The sequence below is a fragment of the Equus caballus genome, chromosome 8, assembly GCF_041296265.1.
Source record: "Equus caballus isolate H_3958 breed thoroughbred chromosome 8, TB-T2T, whole genome shotgun sequence".
Classification (NCBI taxonomy): Eukaryota; Metazoa; Chordata; class Mammalia; order Perissodactyla; family Equidae; genus Equus; species Equus caballus.
Genome location: NC_091691.1, coordinates 30,933,717 through 30,954,124, shown reverse-complemented (window position 1 = coordinate 30,954,124; position 20,408 = coordinate 30,933,717).

Here is a 20,408-nt window from a genome sequence, read left to right as displayed (position 1 = left end):
TGTCTGGTTTCACTGGCGTGCACACTTCCTCCACGTCAGGAGGACAGTCACACTACTGTGACATTCGGAGAGGAGGCGCAGCTAAGCCGGGCTCCAGTCCTGCATCAGTGTGCAATTAAGGGGAGACAGCGGCTTCGAGTGAGACCAATCTGGAGTTTCAGGAAAATTCAAGACAGAGCAGGCCTGGCCCTCATGCCCTTTCTCTTGTTCTGCTCTGTGCCTGGCTGGAGGCTGCCTCCGTGACCAACCACCAGTCAGAAGGCCCAGGGAGGCTGGGAGGTGAGTGGCATGGAATTTCATCTGGTAACCATCTTCCCATTAGGACTGCGCATAAGCTCCTCATCCCAGATGTGGAATAAATCACTGGAAGAATAATTCAGGGGTCGCTTTGCACCCACAGATGAAAATGGAGACCCCATTGCCTTGGGATGCTGGGACATTAATAAAATGTGACATTTCTCTCTGATCTGGTTATTTAAACTAGGGAGGATTCTCGGTTTTTGTTTTGTTTTCTCATCTCATCAAAAGTTATTTTTAAGACCATGTTCTGATCTGTGGTTTAAGTGTAGAGAGGCCGCAGGAAAGCGTGTGTCTCCCACCCAGACAACGGGACAAACAGCCGGCCAGTCTGCAAAGTAGCAGCTTCTCCTGAGCCTGTTAGAGAACTGAGATTGCAGAGCAAACAGCTACCCTGAAATGGGGGTGGCGGGGAGGAGAGAGGTGCTTGCAGAGACACAGCAGGGCCCAGCACTTGGTTAACTGGACACTGCAAACTAAGCTGGTATGAAGACTAAAAATTCAAAAATTGTGAAAAGCTGAGTGTGGGAAAGTTGAAATGCATGACAGTGTGCCAGGGATGGCAGAGAGGGGTTGGGGTACAGTGTTCCACGGTCCTCACACTGCAGGTGAAGCAGTGTATTATTATTTGAAGGTGGACTCAGATTATTTAAAAGTGAATATTATAAACCATAGCTCAGTCACGAAAAATGTTCTAAATAAAATGAGGTATCAACAAGAAGGCAATTGAGGAGATAAATGGAATAATAAACGCATATTAATCTCAGACAAGGAAGAAAAGCAGGGAAAAGAGAAAAGAAGAACAATTGGAATAGATCGGAAACAACTAGCAGGATGGCAGATGTGAATCCCGCTCCATCAACAACCATTTCAAATGTGAGTAGAAAAATGCAACAGTGGACACTTGGAAGTTACCAGATTGGATAAAAATAAGCAAGAATCAACCATGTGCTGTCTACAAGAAACCTACTTTAATAAACATAAAAATGTAGATCTGCTAGGAGTGGAAGGAGGCAGGAAGGTGGACCACGCAAACACAAACCAGGAGAAAGCTGGACCACACACACTCACTTCAGGCACAGGGGACCTGAGAACAAGATCGATTCAGGGGCAAGCGGCCACTGCAACAGGCAGAAGGGTGCATTCTCCAAGAAGACGTGACGATCCTAAATATCTGTGCACCTCACCACAGAACTCAAATCACACGAGGCAAAAAACCGATAGAACTGAGAGGAAAAACCGGCAGGTCCATGATTAGCGTAGGAGGCTTCAACACCCCGTCTCAGTAAGTGACACAGCCAGCAGGCAGAAGATGAGTAAGGACACGGATGACTGGACAGCATCATCCAGCAGCTCAACAGAGCAGACATCCCAGAACACCCGGCACTGTGACAGCAGAAGGCACGTCTCAGGTGCCCAGAGAACATTCTCCAAGTTAGACCCTCTCTGGGCCATAAAAATGAAAGATTGTAAATCGTAAAAGCACATTCTTGAACCATTATGGAATTAAACTAGAAATCAATATCTGGAAAATCTCCAAATATTGAGAAATTGAACAACACATTTCTAAATAACCTATGAGTCAAAGAGGAAGTCTCAAGAAAATTGTATGTCATCGTATATACACATACAGAGGAAAATGAAAACAGATCACGTTGAAATACGTCAGCTGCATTTAACGCAGGATTTAGGGGGTCAGACCATCACTCAGAGTGAGAAGAAACTGAGCCGTAATGCACAGAGGCCCCACAGTCTGAACCGACGCGGCCCCGAGTCCCTGCCGCCATGTGGGGCTGGGGAGTGAGATGCAGGAGGGGCACGAGATCCTTTCATTATTCGTCCACAAATGGTTCAGGGAGGACCATTCGTGCTCAGCCTCCGGGACCCCTGTGAGCAGACAGAGGAGTCTGGAGGTGGGAGCCGGTATCAGAGTGTTGTCTCCCCATTGCTGACCCCCTGCAAAGGAGCCCCAGGACCGCTGTCCCAGGTTGGAGAGCAGGTGCGTGGGGCTGGGGGTGGGGCTGGAGGTGGTGCCCCCTTAGGAATGAAGCCTGGAGGACACGGGGATGCTGGGGTCCTGCTGCTGGGACCCCCACCCCGTGGTGGGTGGTGGAGAAGGATCCAGGCAGGGCAGCCTCTGGGTCCCCAGCTGTCACCAACCAAAGCCAGACAGAAAACTCAGCTCACCCGGAAACGTCCAGGACGGGCCCATCCTGCCTGGGCCCTCGGATCTGGAGGTTCAGTCAGTACAGAGAGAGGACGGGGACATGGTGCCTACAAATTCAGTCACTCCTCTGGGTCACCCTGTCATCAACTCTCCCTTCAAGCCCCTCCCAATGTCCGTGCTCTGACCAGGAGAGTTTAATTACTGATGGGCCTGCAGTCTGTGCTGAGCCTGCTTCTGCATTTGGGTTGACCAGGCGAACTGTCCTCCCAGACCCCAGAAACGGGAAGGGGGAGCCCGCGAGTCTCTTACTGAAGCCTCTGTGATCCCGTAAAAGGCCGGGGGGTAAAGTGATTGCACACGAGCCTCACACGGCCCTGGGGACAGGGGACAGCCTGCATTTGAAAGCTCAGTGACACGTCACCACGAGGCATATCTCCGGCAGCTGAAAGCGATGAGCTGAAGCACGCTGCCTGCACTCAGGGCTCTCTGTCAACGCCAAGGATGGCGGCTCCAGGGCCACCTTCCTGTCCCACTCCTGACCTCGCCGCCCCTCCTGGAAGGAGATTCCCTGCAGAACAGGTGTGCGATTGACCTGGACCTGCTCGAACTCTCCCTGCTTGGTTCTCGGCCTCGTCCAGCTCACCTGAAGCTCCTCTCCCCCGAGGGAGCTGTCTTGTCCACGGTCCATCCCCAGATGGTGGCTCAGCCCCCAAGGGTGGCAACCAGGCCTTGGGAGTCAAAGATTACCCCCGCATCCCCACCCACAGCTCTACCTGTCTCATTTCCTCCTGGGCTCCACTGTTATCACCTCCAACTCCATGTATTCTGAAGCAGGTTGTCCAAGAGGAAATACTTTGGGTTCCAGAAAGATTCCACAAATGGGCCAGTCTGGGTGTGAGACATTGAGGTGTGATGGGACTGCAGTGACCTGGGAGATCATTTTCCTGACCTTATAGAGCCCGTGGCTACTTACTCTCTGCCATCGGCCACTGTACCAAATGCATTTAGCTTTAGTGTTTCAGCATAAACAGTGTGGCATTACGTGAAGATTAATCAGCTGAGGCCACAACTGGGCACAGCTGACCTTGTCACTGAGAATGTCCACTCCAGAGAGGCCCCCTGGCATCGTATCCAGGATGTCTGACTCAGAGGCCCCTCCATGGTGTTCCTGTTCCCACATCTTGACCCACACAAGGGCTGTGACTGACATACTGAATGACAGAAAAAGGTTGTCACAGTGGAAATCTTTGGGTTACTAAGATGCATACCAGATTATGGAAATGGGACTCATTGGAAAAATTAGAGGTGTTCAATTTGTGTGGACCCGGTCACAGTATTTCAAGAACTACCCTGTCCTTTAAATGAGAACTTTGTCAGATCCATCGGTTCCTGTGAGACAGGGGGAGCTGAGGGCAGAGGGCAGCAGCGTCGGGGACGGAGGTGCTGGGACCTGTGAGGACGGAGCAGCCCCCGTGCCACAGCCGCACGAGGAGCCGGGGCGAGCACCTGGCATCGCCTCCTCCTGCCCTCTGATCTTCGGCTGGTGCCTCCAGGGCCAAACCTCCCCAAGGCCAGGGGGCAAGGTGCCTGGTCCCTGTCCGTCCAGACCAGATCCTCCCGACTACCACACAGCAAGGGCAGGAGGGGGACAGCATCCACACAGCCCCTCTCCCTGTCGTCCACCCCCTCACCCCACCCTGGGGACCCTGCAGAGAGCCTGGTGGCCACAGAGCCCCGCAGAGCTCAGAGCAGCACCCGCGTCCCATGCCTCTCGTCTTGCAGTGGTCTGGGCTGGGCCACGGAGGACCCAGGAGACTCACAGGGCCGTCGTGTGCTTGTCCCTGTGGACGCCCCACAGCACTTGTTGCCGGCAGGAGACGGACATAGAGGGGAGACGAGTTGATGCAGCTGTCTGGATGACAGGGATCATGTGCGGGGCTGGTACTCGCCCCCTCCCATCCCAGACAGACGACACCAGGAGGATGTCCCCTCAGGTTCTGTCCTCTGGAAACCCTTTACCAAAGAGCGCTGCAGCACCTCTGTGTGGCACGAGGAGGGGCTGAGTAGAGTGTTAATTAAGACGGAGGAAGCAAGCCTTTCAGCATCGTCCCTGGGACTCATTTTGATGAACCACCAGGGCCCACGGCCTTGATCGGCGCCATTGAATTTGGAACAAAGTCAGAGGAGCTTTCAAATTAGCTGCTGGGGGCAGGAACAGGGAGTGAGAAGGAAGGGCTGGCTGCACGCTAAGCATGAGCTATCCCTGTGGATGGAGGAGCGGGGCTGGATGTCAACGCCCACCACTGACCCTCCCAGCAAGTCCGTGCTGACTGCCATCACTGGTGACATGGAAAGTGCGACTTGTCATCAGACTGGGAGGACAGTTCATGGTGCTATCACTCTGGGATGCGTCTGGAAGAGATGGGGCTTCCAGAGACAGGATATGTGGAGGCACAGAAGGTAAGCATGGGCCACTGGCCCCTCTTCTCCCTCAGTGCTTCTTGGGGACTCCCAGCCCAGCCCCTGGGGATTAGGTAAAACCTTTTGATTTTCTTGTGAGAAGGGTAATCTCTTTGGAACTTGGGAACATGACCTGGGCCCAACGTACCACCTGATGCCCTTTGAGATTCAACTATGGATTCCTAAGATATAGTTTCAAATGGTGACATGAGATCTTGGACCACACAAACCTCCATCCCCCCTACTGAGCAACGGGAATCCTAAGACTCACCTCCCTGGGCCACAATAGACCATATTCATTTGTACATTCATATAGTCACTCAACTATTTGTAATTTGCTGAGCAGTGATTATATGTTAGGCCCTGGGCTGAGCACCTGAAAATGGACTACAGGGTCACAAAATTGGGCTCCACGTGTGACCAGACCTGTGTGACTGGGAAGAGCTGAGCTGGAGTTGCTTCTCAACCCTTCTGGTCCTTGCTGCCCAGGGCCTGGGGAGACCAACCTCATATGGCTCCTCTGCCCTCACCTGGAACGACACACTGGACCAAGGCAATGGACATAGAGACCCTGACATGATCCCACCATGGGAGCCATGATACTCAGGAGAGCCAGTGAGCAGACAGACCCTCTTTCCACACTTCCTCTCCCCTGCTAGCCATCCAAGGTACATGACATCAACATGACACAAGAAGAGGAGAACCTGCAAAAAATCAGGGCAGGAAATTACTCGCCTGGATTCCACTTTCCTTTCAATCGTTCTTCTTCCATTCTCTAAGCTTGAACTTAGCACTTGACAGATGCAGGCACCATGTGCTAAGAGCTGGGCTCACAGAGCACAGGTGAGAGAAGATACAGCTCTCCCAAGAGCCCAGAGTCTAGTACACAGATATCACACACATGCCACATGAGGATAATGAGGGAACGCTTCCATGTCAGCATGGATGACCTGGGCAAGAGGTGGCCCTGCAGTGACGGGAAGAGGGAGATGAGCCGGTCCAGAGGCATGAGGAGGAAAGGAGGAGAAGACAAGATTGTCGGGAACTTGAAGGCTGACGGACATTTGTTGGTGTTTCTGGATCTGCACGCGGTCCGCCTTCTTCTAGTAGCTGAACCTGCGTTTTCCCTGGTGAGCCGTCACCCCTCGTCGTGCTGCGTGGTCAGGTTGACTGCTTCCTCTCCTGATCTGAGATGGCTGTGTGACGCAATCTCAGCTAACTGCATCATTAGATCCCCTGCCAGAGGCTGACCCGGGGCGGGGGGGGGGACATGGAGCCCTGGGTGGACCAATGAGACTCAGTCCTGGAGTTTTCACTGAAACTGTTGAGAAGGAAGAGTGCTGAGCTTTCTGAGAAGATGCAGATATTAGAGAGAATCAGATCCAGGCAGCTATCTTGGTACCCCATGGGGAAAGCCAAGGCACAAATGGAGAAAGCAGATCTGAGGGATGGAAAAAGGAAGACAAAATCTTGATAATGTCATCCGAGCCCCTAGAACGAGGCATGCCTGAAGCCATCACCTGGATGATTTTGTCATATGAGCAGTAAATTCTAGTTTTTGCAACAGCTGCTTTGAGTTGTGTTTCTGCCACTTGAGATTGAATTAAGACAAAATAACCTGCCTGATATTTTTCAATGCCGTGTCAGAGTCTGTTTGGGGACTGGGAGTTGGAAGAAAGCTCTAATACTAAGAATAAAGTTTTAAAACTTGCTCTGGATCAGCATTTCCCAGAGCTTTCTGCCATTCTGCAGAGAAAGGGCCTTATATTCAAAAGCACCTTTGGGGACTCCGCTGACCATAAGCCGCTTTCTCTTTCTCTTCCGAGGACACCCTGTGGCTTAGAGGCTTTTATGAGCTAATGTGTTTATGAAGCTCAAACAGGGAGTGAGAGAAGCAGCCTTTCCCACCCCTGCTGTCTGGAGAATTTGTTCTGGAGAACAGACCCTGGAAACACGACTTCCTCCACTTCCACAACACACGTGCATTTGGAGGCATATCCCTGTGAATCCAGTTCTATTTCTGAAAACAACCCACTTGTGGCAGCTGGGAAAGCGGGAAATCCTCAGGGCCTGTGTCTGATGCAGCGCCCTGGGCCCGCAGCCTCTCCCTCTGCTCCCCCTGCAGTGAAGGGTGGGGGCGAGGAGCAGACACAGCAAAGGACCCACCCTGATTCCACCCACCAAACCTCCTCGAGGAGGGCTTCAGAGAAATGGCTCCCAGCAAGGACACTGCATTTCTCAGATCCCTGGCACAGGGAGGGAGACAAAGGAACCCACTGAGGAAGTACTCGGGCTGTTAGTACCTTCAGTGGCAGGGCTCCTGCCCACCAGGGACCATGCCCTGGGGAGTCTCAGTGGCCTCTCCAGGCCGCAGGAGGAGGGAAGGCTGCTCCTGGCTCCAGGCCCGAGCTCCTCAAGGCAGGGCCTCTGCAGGGGCCTCTGGTGGCAGAGCCAGCTCCATGTGACCCCGAGTGTCACACCTGATGAATCACGTGGAGAAGAAGCTTCCTGTGCCACGTGCTCGCTTTAAATGTCAACAGCACAACTACATTTCAGGAAGTCTGGGCAGTGCAGGGAAACCGTGCCCGAAGCTCCGAGGCCGTAACACAATCCCGTGTCACTTGTGCACTGCCTCTCAGAACTGATTTCTTCAGTAATCATGTATTTTGTGGCTGCAATCCTGTTTTACAAACATATTGCCACTGTTCCGTCTGCTTAACATAAAAGCATTTTTGATGTCTTACTATTCTAATAACAGCGTGACTAAAAAGTGCCTATTAGTCAATGACCTGCTCCTACCTCATCTCAGGAAACCACTGGTAAATAACCTAACTTAGTCAACCTGATGGTCAGAAGAGGGCTAGTACCAGCCCAGGGTCTAGAGCTGACACGCATCTGCAGCCAGGGCCCAGTGTCAGGAGAAGGGCCCAGGTGCAGGGCTGGGGCCTGAGCGGGTGCAAAGAGCCGAGACCACATGTATCCTCTCCTGGAGGAAGCGGACGGCCCAGTTCTTGGGGAACATAACCCGTGGACTCCATCAGGTGGATGCTCCAGGACCCCATGCACGCAGCACAGCCCCAGCCCCAGGTTCTGGAGATACTGTGAATAACCCCAAGAGCACAGGGACCTCCATCTCCGGAGCAGAGCAGAGGAGCGAGGATTAGCCGGCATCCATTCCTGGTGAGTACTGAGACTGGGCATTCACTGATCTAAGGAGTTCGGTTCCTGCCGAGTCTCTGGGCCTGACCCTCTGGAGATGAAGCACGGGGGACTTCCAGAGCATCGGGCATCAGGACCCGCAGGGGAGGGACAGGACCACACCCTGGCCAACTGCAGCTGCTCTGGAGGCTTCTGCTGGAGCTGCGGCTCTCGCCGCCATGAAGATGAGAACGATTACAGGATCAGCCGGAGCATTTCACATGTGGCTTTCTCATCTCCACTTGGAATTCATTCCCTTTTGTTCCCTCTGTCTACAGCACCAGCCATCCTTTGTAGGGAGGACAATTTTAGACTCTCACAAGTCCTACCTTGATTAAATTCTGAAATTACACTGAAGGGGAAATGGAAAACTGCTTCCTGGTACGATGCTAAAACGTCTGGAGCTGAAGCCTCACAGAGTCGTCTGAGTAAAGCCAGCTCTGTGCCAAGTCAGAGCATGTCTGCAGCCCAGACCCACTCTCCCCAGCTCTAACCACACATAAATGCAAAATTCTTCCACAGCAGGATTTGATGACTGTGAACTCACTCCACTACCCTCCTCCTTTCTGGGTCTCCAGAGACTTGGGACAGAATCTGTGTAAGGCTGGGGGCCGGGTCAGAACGGCAGTGGCCTGTGTGTCTGGGAGGCACTGATCCCGACTGTGGGGTCAGACTCCCTGGTTCAAATCCAGGCTCTACTCCATTGCCGGGTGGTGTTGGCGAGTAAGTTTACCTCTCTGAGGCTCAGCTGCCTCACTTGTGAAATGGGGGTGACAGGAGTCCTTAGCGCAAATGGTTACTGTGAAAACTGAGTAAGTAATTTATCGTTCCTGGTAAACAACGCACACTCAGTGAAAGCTAGTGGGAGGATGAGGGTGGGGGAGGAAGAATTATTATCACATGTATGGTATTTAAGGTAACTGAGCCAAGTCTTAAGATCTCTATTGGTCATCGGTGAGTTAATGAACTCATTCATTTAAGAAGTGATGATTGGGAAGATGAAGTAAGATAATGTGTGCAAGGTCCTAACCCAGCACCTTCTAATCAGATGTGCCCAACAGGTGTTAGTTATGAAAGTGATGATGGTGATGATGATGGTGATGGTGGTGACGATGGTGATGATGATGATGGTGATGGTTAAGGTGGTGGTGAAGGTGGGGAGGATAGTGATGGTAGTGAAGGTGATGGTGATGATGATGAATGTATCAGTTCTCCACAGGAACCAGTAGGATATATCCATATCCATATCCATTTGTATATCTATATGATCTCTCTATCTATCGTCTATCTATCTAAAGGAGATGTATTTTGAGGAACTGGCTCACAAGATCATGGAGACTGGACAGACCCATGATCTGCCATCTGCCAGCTGGAGACCTTGGGAAGCTCATGGTGAAACTTACTCTGAGTTTGAAGGCCTAAGACCCAGGGGAGCTAAAGGTGAATGTTCCAGTATAAGGGCCAGAAATGAGATGATATAGACCAGCTCAAGCAGTCAGGCAAGAAGCAAAAAAGTGCATTTCTCCTTCCTCCACCTTTTGTTCTGTTCAGGCCCTCAGTGGATTAGATGATGCTCACCCACATTGGGAGGGCTATCTATTTTATTCAGCCCACCTGTTCAAATGGTAATTGGATCCAGAGACATCCGCACCGACCCAGAAATAATGTTTAATCTACGCACCCCATGGCCAGTCAAACTGACGCACAAAATTAACCATCACAAGGACAAAGATGATGGTTTTGGTGATGGTGATGATGAGGGTGATAGTGATGACAACGATGGGGGTGATGAAGATGATGGTAAAGTGATGATGGTGGCAATTTTGGTGGTTATGGTGATGACAGGGATGATGGGAATGATGATAATGATAATGATGACGATGTTGGTGACGGTGGTGATATCACAGTGATGTGATGATGTGATGGATCTAGAGGATGATGCATGAGGATGAGGAGAATCCAACAGATGCGTCTAAAATAAGCAACTGCGTGTGTGACCCTGTTGATCGCAGCTGGACTTAGAAGAACTCATCCATGTGATGAATATTGACCAAGGACTCCCTAAGAGCCAGCACTGTGCTAGGGATCTGTCCTACAGAGGCTCCCACGTGTGCACAATAACTTAGGTACCAGGACACTCTCTGCAGCCTCGACAGTGGCAGCAAAACAGCAGAGCCGGCCCAAACACCCGTCCTAGGAAAGCGGTGGAGATGGAAGGATCTCTTCCTGCACTCACAGCTGCCACGTGTCCCTAAGACCCCAAAGTAACACGGAAGCTACTTTGCCATTGCGTCCCCTGTGTCATCCCTGTGTCCAGCAGTGGGGCCGTGACCGGAGGGCGTGCCTGAGCAGAGGGCGCCCACTCTCTGCTTGCTCTGAAACAAGCTGCAGGAGCCAGAGAGACTAGACAAGGGTGTGTGTTCTTAGGAAGAAAAAGCTCCCAGGTAGAATGAGGAGTGTGGGAGCAGGATGGACAAGGCAGCGAGAGGGGAAAGCCTGGGCTTTGGAGCCAACAGACACCTGGTTCTACTCCCAGGGCCACCTGGGGCCAGCTGTGCAGCCTCAGGGACCAGCTAGACATCTCTGGGGGGCCAGGTTCTCATGTGGAAACTGGTGATGGGTGCCTTCCTCATCATGCTGTCGTGAGGATTAAATGAGGTGTGGCCTGGCGTCTGAGGGAGAGTGGGGGGAAGGTGTTCACTTGGCAGCATTCCCAGACTGTGTGAGGGGAGTAAGACCAGGGTGCCAGGCTCCAGGAGCATCCTCCCTCTGAGGGGCTGTCCGTGCAGCGTGACCTCACCGCGCCCTAGGGCAGCCTCCAGCCCCTCCTGATTAGTAGCTCAAGGCTGAGAGCCCAGCTGCCCGCAGACTGTCTTTACTCAGGCCCAAAGCCAGCGCTAACCCAGTCGGGAGGAAGGACGTGGCTCAGGAGCCCTCACGGAGTTAATGACGGGAAAGCTGACGGGAAGCTGGATGGAGGCGTCAGGCTGCCAGAACCCAGCCCAGCGCCCTACTGCAGACAGCTGAAGTCAGGCCCGCTGGCTCAGGATCCTGCAGGGGACGCACTGGGGACACGCGCTGCTCGGCTCCAGCCAAGGGACGAATCCAGTGCCAGGTCTTACACTTGTTCAAGAGAAAACAAATGTGAAGTGTTGAGATCTAACCCCATTCCTTCTCAAACCCTGCATGGACCAAATCCGGCAGGTGCAGGCCAGACTGTGTCCCCGTCCTACAGGCTCTGAGCGATGGGTGCCCCTCACCACAGAGACCAGGATGAGGTGAGTCCCAGGAAGGCTCCGAGCTCAGGTCAGCTGAATCCAGCGATGCTTGTGGTACCCGTGTGTGTGTGTGTGCGCGCGCGCACGCACTTGTGCACAGGTCCTCCAAAACCCCTTTGCAGAGTGAGGCCTGTGGGAGTCACACTGAGGACCCTGCAGGGCTGGCCAGGACTCCCCGGGGGCGGTGAACAGGGAGGCAGGAGCTCCAGGGCCACACCCCTCTGTAACTCCAGAGTGTTGCTTTCTGGGGATTGTAACCCAAATTGAAGCTCTTCAACTGCACTGACTTAGCCCCTTGCCCTGGGGAGCTCCAGTGTTTTCTATTGACCGTCCATGTCCCTCCTGAGCCCCGCATGGCATCATCCAATTTTCCAGCCACCTGGGCTCCCTGAGGCTGTGCGACAGTCAACCCCAGTGGCTGTGATACATGGACCCAGTGTGGGGGGGGGGGTGATAGAGGCCTCCGGGAGCCACAGGAAGCCCAAGGAATGTGACCTCTGCTAGGAGTCCTAAGCCTTTCCACAGACCTTGTTTGGAGAGAGAGATTTACATGAATTTTCTGGAGAAACAGCACCAGGTAAGTCAGCAGCCACCAAGCACGTCAGGACCTGGGACCCACAGGTTGCCGGGACTGACCTGAGAGCCAGGTCTCTGGGCTGTCAGGAATCCATCCTGGTCAGTGGGCTGGAGGGACATAGTGCTCACACCTGGGCCACCACCTCAGAGGTCAGGTGGACAAGGACAGGATGCTGGAGCATAAGGAGGGTCAGACCTGTGTCCCCACATGTCAGTTCCACACTCAATACCTCAGGCAGTCCCAGGGATGCTCTGTGGCAGATGCAAAGATTCCGGGTGTCAATCATGCAGCCCAACCCTCCAGCAGGAAAGGGGGCCTCAGGTACTCGCCCAGGACTCCTCGGGATGGACAGGGACAGAGTCAAACACACAAACCAAGAGGCCTTTGCCATCCCTGTCCAAGGGGGTCTCCTTCCCCACCTGCCATCCTGGGGGCGCCAAGAAGAAGGACATGAGGATGAAGAAACAGCCACCTCCCCTCCTACCCCATCCTCTCGCACCCGCCTCATCTTTTCCCTCCTGCTCCCTCCTCTCCCCACCTTCCCCATCTTATCCCTCCTTCCCCATCCTGTACCCACCTGCCTCATCTTATCCCTCCCAGCCCATCCTCTCCCCCCATCCCCTCTTATCTCCACAAGAGGAAGCCAGTTGAGAGGCAGAAACAGATTACTGATGGCCTGGCCAGAACCCTGGGTCCCCCTGTGCCTGAGGTCCATTATGCTGGCTCTGCATCTCTTTTAGTTTAGAACTGAGAGAGGGCCAGCTGACGTGAGGGTGAAGATGCCGTGAGGCCACGCTGAGATGGTGAATGAGATAGAGGAGGTCTGAGACCCAGGAGACCCGGCTGCCTTCTCCTGGAAGAGGAAGGGAGGGGACATGCTGGCCCCTGCCCCTCACAACGCAGTGGCCGCCTCCCCTTCACTCCTGCCACACGTGGCCGTGAGCTAGGGCTCCGGGTCCTTGGAGTCACATGAGGCCAATGCAGGCGGCTTGTCCTGTGTCCCCAGGAGGCTCTGGGGTGTGGGGACACCCAGTCCCCGTGCCTGTGTCCTGCTAAGAAGGCGAGAGATGTCAGAGCCTGGGAGGACAGCCAGAGAGAAAGGAAGAGGGGAAGACGGCAGGGTGGGGGAGGGATTTCTAAAATGAAGATAAATGAAAGACAGAAACCCAGGAGCAGCTTGATTTCTGTTGGACTCTCCAAGTTCTCTTCTTACAATACTCACAATCTGCTAATTCTCAGGATAGAAATAGTGTGACACCCAAGAGCTTTGTTTTTTGTAGTTTTCATGCCCTCACTTTGATGCAAGTCCTTATCTTTCCAATAAATTCCTTTCTGCTTAAGAGAACCAGAGTCGGCTTCTGTTGTTTACATCCAACCATCCCTGACACCTGCCTCACAGGTGGTTAGAAGTCTCTATTGGGATCAGATGTATGAGCCCCCTTGATGGGATCTAATCATAGCAACAGTTACCTCTTTCTAATACTTGCTCTGTGCCAGGTACTGTTTCAATGTTTCCAGGTATGAAGTCATTCAACCTCTACAGCATCCTGTCAGCTATGTACACTATTGCTCCCTTTTACAAGTAAAGACCTGAAGCCACATCATGGTTAGAGGGACTCACACCAAGTGACAGAGCTGGTAAGTGACCAATTCCGGATGCAAGCCCAGACCTCCTGGCTCCAGGGCCCCACCCCAACTCAACATGTTACTAAACAAAGTTGAGTTATACCTGAATTTTCTCTCTCTTCATTGTCACGGGGACTGAATTTTCTTGGCAGGGTCCGTGGATCTCCTCCACACCACATCTTGTACGTCAGTGGCTGGTAGTGCACAGCTGCACACTCAGACACCTGTGTCTTTGGCCTTCAGAGGTGTGAAGTGGGCCTGGTGGGTGCCCACAGCTGGGAAACCACATGACTCCTAGAACATGGGAGTCCTGGGCACCAGAGCATCCACATTCCTTCAATGACATTTTTTAGGAGTGAAGGAAGTGGCAGAAGAGAAAATCCATACAGGGGCTGTATGCCAAGTGAACACGTTTCCATGCGAGAGCAGTCTCCCCCCATCTCAGCGCTGCAGGTCAGGCAAGACAGATGGTGTCCGAAAACACCTACAGAAGCGCCATAGCCTTTCACCTGGGCTCCTGGGCTGTGGCTGCCTGAAACCTCTCTTAGCTTAAAGTTTGGTTCTTCTTCCCTTTCTTCTTCTTGTCATGAAATTAAACAGTGTGTTTTAATTCTAAAGGACCCAATCCATATGGATTTATTTTCTTAGTCACAACTGAACTCTATCCTATTTACATGCACAGGAAACACAAGGAAATGAATAGGACGGGAGAGCAGCCATTGCTAATGGTAAGAGTGTCTCTACATAGTGATGAGAAAGATACACCCCTGTGGCTTCAGCCTGAGGCTAGTTTTAAGGAATTAGGGTATTAGGCAGGTAAAGACTGTCTTCCCCAATCGATATGTCAAGAAGATGCAGTCTCTAGAGACACACGCACTTATAAGAGTGCCTGTCAAGAGGAATTAGGTAACAAATCATTGCCTAAAACTGGCCATGCCAGATTATCTCAGCCAAATTGTTATTCTGTCACCTTGAAAAAGTAATCACAACAGGAATGTCTAAAGTGACGCAGCCCACCCCAACCCCAGACCACGTGGAGTGTCTCTGCAGTGGCCTTCTCGCGCCATGCCTCTCTGGTGGGTAAGATTAGTTTTCTCATTCCTCATGGAATATCTGGAGTTCTGCTCTGTCAAATACCTGGTCACCAAATCCAGAGACAGGGAAGGAAACCCAAACACCCAGAACTGTAAGTTAGAACAGCAATGAGTAAGACAATTTTTTTTTGGGCTCTGTCCTGCTGCCTATGTAATTAGCAATCCACGGCAAACATGTTTTCTAGAACAGAGAAAACACCGTGTTCAAACTCACTCGGCCCCTCAGCACTAGCACCTCCCTCTGCCTGTCCGTGCTTCAGAGCTTCCATGGGATTCTGGAACCAGTCCCGATGGACTTGATCTGCTGACTTCAGGAATGAGGCTACAGGATTAGGCATTTGGCAAGGCTTTCCTGAAATTTCCTAGATGGAGCACCGCACGGTGCCTAGAACTAGAAAAGGACCAGGGAGGCTGACCTCAGTCCATCAGGAGGGGCCCCTCATCTGCTTTCTGGCTGGCTGCTCAGAAGCCAGATCTTGGGAGGAGGCCTGGGGAGGCCCCATAGAGGCAGACCTACCTCCTCTGGGGACTCTGGCAGGCTCTGAAGATGCCTGGGCAATGTGCATGTGCCCTTTCTCCTGATTGACAAAGCACCATTGTTGTCCAGGCTGCAATGTGCCCAGCTGTAGAATTACATTTCTCAGAAACCCCTGCAGAGGTGGCTGGTCATGTGAGAACTCTGACCAGTGAAATGCAGGCAGAGGGGCAGGAATACCAGGAGGAAGATTCTCCTGAGGGGTGGCCTCCGCTGGCTAGTCCTTTCTGTCCTCCACTCTCCCCATTTGTCCCGCCGGGAATGCAGCTGTGATGGGGGAGGTGGAGCAGCCCCTCTCGTGACCACAAGGCAGCACAACGGTGCCCAAACCACACGCCAGGGCAGGTCATGAGGGCATCGGGGGCTGTTCCACCAGCCCTGAACTGCCTTCCTTGGATGTCTGAGGAGGGGGAAAGCAAGGCCCCCTCGGGCCAGGCTCTTGGCTGTCTCTTCTGGTTCTTGCAGCTTAACAAACAGAGAAAACACATACTTTTCACCCTCCTACCCTAAAATGTCTCTCTTTTCAGAGATTATTAAGAAGGAAGAGAATCAGGACTAAAATGTAAGGCTCTGACAGACCTGAAAGATATATTCAGTTAAGGAGTAACTGTCACTCCCTAATTAATATGCTAACAAGGTGCCTTCTCCAGAGACCTGTGCCAGACAGAGGATGCTTCTGGAAGGAGAGTGCCACGGGCCGCAGAGCCCCCAAGGATGGCGATGGTGATGCCCCCAACGTGCTCTGAGCACAGCACACACACTGGCCTGGGAGAGAGGAGCTTCACTGGCCTGTTCTCCATGGAGGATGCTTGGCTGGAGGCTGAGCAACGTGGCCAAGGTCTGGAGGTGGAGTCCAGCAGAGACTCCCTCCATGGGACACTCTCACGGGAACCGTCCCCTCGCCGCTGGAGGGGTCTGTTTCGGGGGTCCTAGCTGCAAGAGGAAGGCCCTGTATCCTGGAAGGTGGTTGTGCACCTGAGTAGGGGATGGGAGGGAAGCTGGAAAGGAGAAGTTCTACTGGGTTCAAAGGTCAAATCACCACCCCAAACTGCAACACACCAAGGGTGAAGGGTCTAGGGGGCTGGGACTGAGGCCCAGACAAGCCCAGCGGGGTTTTGGACTCCCGCCCTCTCCATCAAATGTCTGTGCCTTTGGGAGGTGATTAGATCATGAGGGCGGAGCCCTAATGAATGGGGTTAGTGCCTTATAAAAGAGACCCCCCCGAGAGCTTCCTCGCCTCTTCCGCCACGTGAGGACACAGCCAGAAATCGGCCATCTGCAGCCCAGAGGGAGCCCTTCACTAGAAACCCCCATGCTGGCACCCTGATCTGAGACTTTCAGCCTCCAGAACGGTGAGAAATAAATGTTTGCTGCTTACAAGACACCCAGTGTGTAGTATTTCGTTACAGCAGCCCAAAGGACTAAGACGCCTTCCAAGACTCCTTTGACCCAAAAGCATTTCTCAGTCCACTGACAGCTCAGATGCCTCCGCCCCATTTCCAGGGCCTGAGATGAAGCTCTCTGCACACCCACAGCCGGCTGAGGAGCTGACTCATGCTGTTCCGCCGACTCCGATTCACCGGAGAGAGCACGGCCATCTCCAGGGCGGTTTCCTCACCTTCAAACGCACTTCCATCTTGGGGTCACAGGGTTATCCCTCCTGATTTTATCCAGTTCCTCCAACGGCTGTGGGCAATCCAACCTCACCCGCGTCATTCTCCCTCCTGTGTTCACATCCAACCGGGTGCTGACAGTGTATACACACGTGCCTGCCTGGAGTTACAGTGGGCTGATGTCCCCTCGGACTCTCAGGGGCAGGTCTCCAGTCCCAGGCATCCTCTCCTCCTGCCCCCTGGAACTCTGGCAGCAGCATCACCTCCCTGAGGGGCATGCTTTGACTTCTTGTGGAACCAGTAGCCTGCGTGCAGTCTGCGCAGGGACGCAGGGAGACGGGCATCCCAGCCGGGGCCCACCCGGGGCCTCCAAGGTCTTGCGTCAGATTCCACCCTCCACACATGTCAAAAGTGTCCCAGAACTGTTGCCTCTGGACCTCCTTCTGGAATGTTCTCTCCAGGTGCCTTTTGCCCATGGAATAAACAGATTATAAATCATTTATCCCAGACACCCTGGGTTGAATTTCACCGAGACCTTTTGAAGACTGCATTTCAACACGTTATTCATTCTCAGTGTAAGAAGAGCTGAGCTTAGACTGCAGCTTCTAGAATGATCCTCTTGACCTTTTCACTCTGAAGCCTCCACCTCCCTCTCTGACTCTTGAATTGTTGGAAAGAACAGCAAGGCTGGCTCTGGGCACTGGGCTTTAGGACGATGTTCTTTACAACAAACAGTAAAGGGGTGAGCAGTGCTCCCTGCGCTAACCGTCCTCATCGATTCTGTCTCCAAAGGTCCTTCTCAGGAGACGTAGATTTTCCATGGTTAGGAAAAAAGCTCCTTTCTAATTTATTAAACTGCTTTATAGCCTATGTCTGACCAAAGGAGCTTATGATCAATACAGGTAATCTCCCTCTCTCCCTGTCTCTCTCATGTGGTCTTCAACTGGGAAAAATATGGTTTTAATAACACAAACTACAGAGCAGACCTCCCTAACACATCTCCTCGGTTGGAGGATTTGCAGATAATGAGGCTCACCCAGAGGCATGGATCCCTGTGGGGATTGTATCAGAACCCCCGGGAGACACTATTTTTATTTCTGTAATATTTTCACTTCTATCAAGAGGCAGTATAGGTTTAAGATGCCATGAATGTTCTTCCACCTCAGAGCCTGGCTCAAGGACTGTTAATGACAACAAGCATGTTCACGGCCTCTAACACTTCTCATACTTTATTTCCCAGGAAAGGTGATCAGTTCCCGTCACAGTGGAAAGCAGGCTTTGAGGAGCCCGTCCTCCGTGCCCAGAGCCACCTGGGGGAGGGCTGCGACACGGGAACTGCAGTGCCCCTCCCAGCATATGCTCTGCCTCACGTTTCCGTCCATTCCTTTGCTTCACATTGTCCGGTGAGCTACTCTACCAGAGAGGTCCATGAAGTTTCTGAGCCCACACTGGCCTGGCCTTGATCTCAGGAAAATGGTACAGCTACTCAGCGTCTATTGGCCCATGTCCTGGTTCACTGCACCCTGACTTTCCTAGAGGGGTGCCATCTCTCCTGGGGTGACTCCCATCATCGGGGTCTGAGTCACCCAACTGTGCATCTTACCTCCTGTCACAGTGATGGTCGGGATAGGCAGTGACCGTCAGGGCAGGTAAGCTGCGTGGGACCTGGGCTGGGAAAGCTGGGACAGACCCAGCGTCTTCAGCTCGGCGTGAACGAGGAAGGATGTGGCCTGGCAGCTGCTGGAGTTACCTTGTCTGAGAGCGGAGTCAACGCAGTGACGAGGAGCTGAGTGGGGGTTCTGATGATGCTGTTGCAGCTCTGACCCAGCCTGCCCCTTCCAGGTCAAAGGAGCCCATAGATTTCCTCTGTATGTGCAGTCTGGGTCAGGTTTGCTTCACCTGTGATCAAACAGTCCTTACTGATGAAGATAAAAGAGAAGCCATGCTTTGATTCCCTCCCAAATGACCGGGAACAGAACAACTCTGTCCTCGAGAGACCAGCACTCCTGCCCCAAATGGAAGGTGGGCTGGCGACTGAAGAGCTCACTTTGGGGCCAAGGTCAGGACCAGACGAGAAGACACAGAGACGTGAATGTGGAGTGAGCTACAGCCGGTCCGTGGGCTGGTGGAGCCCACCCAGGACGGCTCAGGACCCCGGGCCCTGCCCAGGCTGAGCTTGCGCAGGGGTCTCAGAGCCCTCCTGCCACCGCAGCCCACTCTGCCCTCCTCCTGTGTCAGAGGCCCCCTCGTCCCTGAGCCAGTGGCTGTGACAGAGGGTCGTGCTGCCCAAGATGGAGAGGGAGCTCCTGGCCCGGAGGGGGCTGTGGCTGTGAAGACACTGGTCTACGTGGAGAGGGTAGGGCAGGGTTTCCAGTCTCCTAGGTCATCTGAATCTCGACAAGGGCGTGGCGACTTGTCCACGCGTGTTTCAACAGTTGGAATGAAAATCACAGAAGAAAGGAGTCAAACCACCAACCCATGGAGTTACTAAGACCCTCAGCGGCTGTGAGCACGCACGAATGGTGAGTGCCCACCATCCCAGCAGGGTGCCAGGAACCGAGATGAGAGAGACACAGACACGCCTGGTCACACTTCACCACACTGACTCACGTTTTAAAGTACAAACATTTTTAGAAAAATAAGACAAATAAGGAGGTGGAGGGTACATTTCAGTGATATAATTTAATCTGTAGTGGTTGTGTACGGTGGATCTCCATGCAATAACCCTGCCGTTCACAATTATAATAACAATAACCATGAGAATAAAAACTCATCTACATTATAATTACTGTTTCATAAAATTTATGTATACTAGTAACAACTAAATTATTCAGTTTATCAAATAACAAGTATCTTCTTCCATGTTTTTATTGTGAATTATATTAATTGTGTTATACAATTTCTTCTCAATAGATAATAATAGTCATACAATTTAAGTGACTGACCTTTGCAATATATCTACCTTCAAATCTCTTAAAACAAGTAACTAAACCAGCCTGTTTGATGAACAGATGTCTTGTTCATTAAATGACTGACTCAGTAACACACCTCAGTTACTTCTTAAGGAGTGAACGGAAACGAGAACACGCAAACAGATGCAAACTGAGCCTCTGACTCCTCCTGCGGAGAGGACGGAGAAGGAACAGAAGCCTGTGTGCCCACCCAGAGCAGCTGCCGTGGGCTCTGGCGTCTCACAGACCTGGATTCGAGTTCTGCAGCCATTGCAGCCTCACTGTGTCATTTACCTTTTCTAACCTCTGATTTCTAGTTACAAAGGGTTATTACGTGTAGTTTATTCATTCATTCTGTAGACATTTATTGAGTTCCTACTGTAAGCATGTGCTGTGCATTTCATGATGAACAAAAGCACATGAGTTGACAGTCTAGTGGAAAAAACAAACACGAAATGAATGACAACAGGAGGCGTGTGCCAACAAGGAATGGGAGCCAACACAGTGAACTCCACCTGATCCAGGAGGGTCAGGCAAGGTGCCCTCGGGGAGTGACAACAGAGCTGAGACACGAGGATGACCGGGAGTGAGCAGGGAAGAGAGAGAGCGCTC